The 5,150-nt window shown below is 50.8% G+C and overlaps 1 pseudogene; it reads right to left on the minus strand.

The window, feature by feature from the left end:
- Positions 1-2,845: 2,845 nt before the first annotated feature.
- On the minus strand, positions 2,846-4,721 carry LOC123161660 (tryptophan decarboxylase 1-like; annotated as a pseudogene).
- Between the last annotated feature and the right edge of the window lie 429 nt (positions 4,722-5,150).

A 5,150-nucleotide genomic window follows, 5' to 3' on the forward strand; every position in this document is an offset into this window, starting at 1 on the left:
AAACTATTTTTTCTAAGAAACACAGTCTATGCTGTAGCAATTTTTAGAATGAAGAAAAAAATGGTCAAGCGCCAGCCAGCTAAGGAGCGAGCAGCGACAGCCAGTGGTCGAGCGAGCGGCGGCAGCCAGCGTGCACTGCTGCGCCAGGCCCATGCTAGCGACACAACGGGCGTTGGAATCGCCAGCGGATGGTGAAGGAGCCAAGGAGGAGCTCTCTGCATTAGGCCTAGCCTGGCCCACGCGAAAAAGATTGAGCCTATTTGGTTGGTTGCATTTTACTGTTGGGCCTGCACAGCACGAAACTTAAAGCACACTTGGGCCTGGCTCGCTGAAAACGCTCATATTGGCAGTATCTAGTGTGCCAGGCTCAAGCGAGCGCACATGGTGGGCCACTTGCACGAGGGGAGATGGGAGGGATACGAGCTGGTATGCAGCCTATGCGTGCTTATCTTCTCCTGCCTCCAGTAACCTTCTCTCTAATTCTGTTCTTCCTAGCCCATTGCGATCTACACAACGGTGCTTCGATTCGAGGTAAGCTCTACACGAAAAATATGCACCTCCATGCTATGGTTCCATACAGGCGATCGGTTCATACTTTCTTTGGCCGTAAGTTCTTAGTTTCGTCTTCCCGTTTGAAGCTATTCTGTATGAGTTTTGTCAGATTCATCGCGAACGATCGATCATTTGAAATTTCCTTTGACCAACAACCTAATCTCGCAATTCCGCACAACATTCATGTTGTAAATTTTTGGTTTTGACGATCGTAGCTTCATCTCTCTTTGAACAGCAGCCTACTGCACTGTCGCCGCCATGTCGAGCTCCTCTGTCCTCTGCTCAGAGCCCTCCTATTCGTCCCTCTCGACCCCGATGCCCTTCCCCCCTTGATCTCCTTGCCCACGTCCTACTACACTAGAGTCGTTTCCGGTGTCGCTCATCTCGGCCTACTCTCTGTCATCCTCCTACTGCGCTGACGGTGCAATGGCGCGCACACTGCTTTCTTGTGTCCTCTGCCTCCGTGCACACTGCAGTTCGCCACGCCTCCGACGGGGTCGATCATCTTGGCCTCCTCTCTCTCTCGCCCTACTACACTGGAGTCGTTTCCGGCATCGATCATCTCGGCCTCCTCTCTCGTCCACTGTATTGACGATACCATGGCGCGAGCACTGCATTCTCCTCCTCTATCGACTGTCTTTGCGCGAGCACCGCAACTAGTTCACTGACGGTGTCGCTCATCGTGCCGCTAACGGGGTCGCTCGTCCACGACTCCATTCTCATCATGCCGGACACGACGCCACAGCCCATATCCACCGTAGTCGCCATTGGCCGGCGCACACTGCATTTCTTCTCCCCCTCCCTCTGCTAGCTCTTAACCCTGTGTGCTAAGGGCAAGTGCTAGCTCTTAATCATACCTCATGCGTGCAACCAAACACTGTGTTCATGTGCCGCTTGGGCCAATGCAGGCAACCAAACAAAGTGCACTTGCATATTACCTAATGCAGGTACCCTAGATGCAGGCAACCAAACAACTTGCAGATGACGCATTTGGGGTTGTTTTTGCTCAACCAGGCTGGGTTGAGATGTGTATGCAATGCAACTACTGTTCACTACTGCAACCAAACACGCCCTAGATCAACTCCTCCACGGCCTTCAAACAATCTAGCTCTGCTACCACTTGTTAGAATTAATACGAGGTGCTCCATCGATCATCGAGGGACCAAGCAATCACACGCGGCACGACACCGAGATTTGTTAACGACATTCACCGATATAACTACATCCCTCGGGCCTGACTACGGGCGCTCCTCTCCATGGCACCGTCATAATACCGCACCCCCGCCACCCAGTCGCCGGCGCACACCGCATTATATGTGAGACCTAGTATACAAGTGTGCTACTTAGACACGACTTCATACCCTGTAAACACAATACAACTCAGAGTCCAACTGTAACCTACCTTATACACAATATTTGACACAAATTTAATACTTCTATCTCTCCGCACATGCATGATCACATTTCCCTCTCTCTCCTCCCAACCGGGCACCACATCAGAATATCCCATCACATGCATGGTCCCTACCTGTTTTTTCTTCTTAAACTGGATACTTTGTGATTAGCATTGGACGACTCACTTTAACATCATGCCCACAGACCACGTGCAGACATACAAACAGACATATACCGAACACTTACGCGGGTCAGCCTTGGAGATGCCCTTAGCCCACAAGTCGTACCGATAGATAGCTCCTCCACGGATCTCCTGTATAGTTTTAATTGGGTGGCGGATAGGGGACTGGCTGCCGGTACGGATCAAATCATTCAGTACACAATCCCTTAACTGCAGTACTATCCTACTGTACTCCCACGTGTTTTGCTTTGATTGAGTCAGAACTTTAAGAAGACTACTGTAGTACTTCCACTTGTATTCCTGTCTCGCTTTGGTTGAGTCAGAACTTTAATTAAACTTCGTTCCTACTCAGACATGATATCACCTGTCGATCGGTCATCCATTTAAATCGATCACTGAACTATGTACGTCCGTGTCAAAACTCTGCCCCCGTGTCTTTGCTGTGTTAATGCTGCGGTGCAAGCACCATTAATTCAGACGTGCAAGTATATGGTCGACCTGGACTCTGAAGATGGAATTGTATGGCAGATACTCTAGATAGGACAAATTTAATGGGAAGTCGGGAACACACGGTGTCCAGGCTTCGGTCTGGCATCTTGAAACCTAAAACCAACTGAGTGCAACGTACATTTATTGATTGATCGAGATGCGCGGGCATGCATTCGTCACTCGCTAGCGGAGTACAGTCACAAATACAGTAACTCGTGTTCATCCAATATAAGTACTTTTACAGTCTATAATCAACTTTTTTGATAACGGCTTGCTATATATATACCCTCAGTCGGTATAGATCACAAAACGGAATAAGAACCACATGTCCAAATAAATAATAATCAGAATCAAAGCAAAAGAAAAAAAAGAGATAAATTTAAAAGAATAATCATACCCTAAATATAGGGATTTGTGTAGCTCCTGGAACTTTCTGTGTCAATTTGTCCATCCACTTAAGCCATGATACTGCTCGTAGTCTTCTTGATGAGGTCCCAGGCACTTCTTATATGTCTCTCCTCCTGCAATGATGACCCAACGGCAAACCGAAGAACGAACTTGTCACCAACCACCGTGTGTGCAAGATAAGCCTTGCCAGTCTTGTTCAGATTATCCATTAGCACACGGTTGGCCTCATCGGCATCCTCCTCCGTTATGGCTCCACTTGCCTTGATTCTAAAGCACACAAGAGCAAAGTTCCTCGGTACGACCACCTCGAACCTCTCGTCGGCATGGACGAAATCTTCAAACATCTTGGCCATAGCGACATCACTACGGATGTGCTCTTGGAGCTTTGCGGTACCATAGGTTCGCATGACCATCCAAAGCTTGAGCCCACGGAAGCCCCGACCAACACCGACCTGCATGTCCTTGAAATCAGTGACCTCACCAGACTCGGTAGCGTCGTTCTTGAGGTACTCCGGGTTGGTCTCCAATGAGTCGCTTAGTCGGTGAGCATCACGGACGTAGAGACAGGTGCAATCGAGACAAGTGAGAAGCCATTTGTGTGGGCTCATGCTAATGGAGTCCACGCGCTCGACGCCGTCGAGATGGTGGCGGAACTCCGGACAGATACACGCGCTACCAGCATAGGCAGCATCGACATGGACCCATGCATTGAACATGGCGGCAACGTCGGCAACGGCTCCCACCGGGTTGACGGCGTTGGAAGATGTGGTGCCCACTGTAGCGCATACATATGTTGGCACGAGACCAGCATTGGCATCAGCTTGCATTACCTCGAGAAGCTTGGACGGGTCGAGCCCGTAGTTAGTTTCCGGCCCTGTGGGGATGGACCGGATATTGGCGGGGTCGAAGCCTGCGAGGCGGCATGCCTTGAAGAACGTGGAGTGGGTCTGGTCGGCAGCGTACACAACTAAGCATGAGATGTTGGACACGCCAACAGAGCCGCTCCGATGAAGTGCTGCATCACGGGCGGCGACTAGCGTGACGAGCATTGCCTCGCTCGTTGTTCCAAGGATGACACCACCACCGGTTCCACGGCCAGTGCTCGTGCGGTTCATGAAGGTGGTGGGTAGGCGCAGGAGTTGCGCAAGCCAGTCGAGAGCAAGAACTTCCATCTCAGTGGATGCAGGCGAGGCCTGCCACGTGAACCCGACGGTGTTCATGGCAGAGGCGATGAGGTCCCCAACGATGGCAGCGGCGCTGTTGGTAGAGGGGAAGAAGGCGAAGAAGTTGGGGCTAGCCCAGTGCGTCATGCCAGGGACGACGGAGGTCCTGAGCTCCTTCATGGTGACATCGAACGGTGCAGAGTAGGTTGGCGGGGACGCGCTGAGCTCGTCTTGCAGGTATCCCGGCTTCACGCTAGGGAGAACCGGCATGGACTCAATGTTGGTGTAGTAGTCGGAGATGAAGTCCACGGCCTTGTGGAGGTAGGCGCGAACATCTTCAGGGTTGAGCGGCTCAAACGCGGCCTTGTCGCCGGGCAAGGCGAGAAGGACATTGGGTTGGTGTCCAAGCTGCCCATTTTTGTAGGAGGCCTGACCCTTAATTTGGAGCAAAGGAGGCGTGAGGGTTGGCTTGGTGAAGTGGAGCTAGGTCGATTTGCTGCCGGAGAGCAAGAAGTAGAAGAGAGCTAGTAGTAAATTAGCTACTATGCTTGGTTTAGTAAATGGAGTTCGTTGTTGGTGCGGGGTATATATAGGTGATGCGCGAAGCGGCGTGGCGGTTTGGGCGTTGGATGAGTCCTGGTCGCGCGCGCTGCTAGGAAAGTGCATGGTAGGTAGAGATCCGAGCTCGAGCTCGAGCGCGCGCGACAGGAGGTAGATGGTCAACTCGTCCGTTCAATTCGGAGACCGATGCACCAGCACCCAGTCGCACCCGTCATGGTGCGTGCGTTAATTGGCCACCATCCGTCTGCTTAAGCTATATAATACTTCATCCGTTCGAAAATACTTGTCCTCAAAACAAATAAATAAAATATATCTAGACGTATTTTAGTTATAGATACATTCTTTTTTAATCATTTTGATGACAAGTATTTTCGGATGGAGGGAGTATATATTTTTCTTTT

The sequence above is a fragment of the Triticum aestivum genome, chromosome 7B (genome assembly GCF_018294505.1).
Source record: "Triticum aestivum cultivar Chinese Spring chromosome 7B, IWGSC CS RefSeq v2.1, whole genome shotgun sequence".
Lineage (NCBI taxonomy): Eukaryota > Viridiplantae > Streptophyta > Magnoliopsida > Poales > Poaceae > Triticum > Triticum aestivum.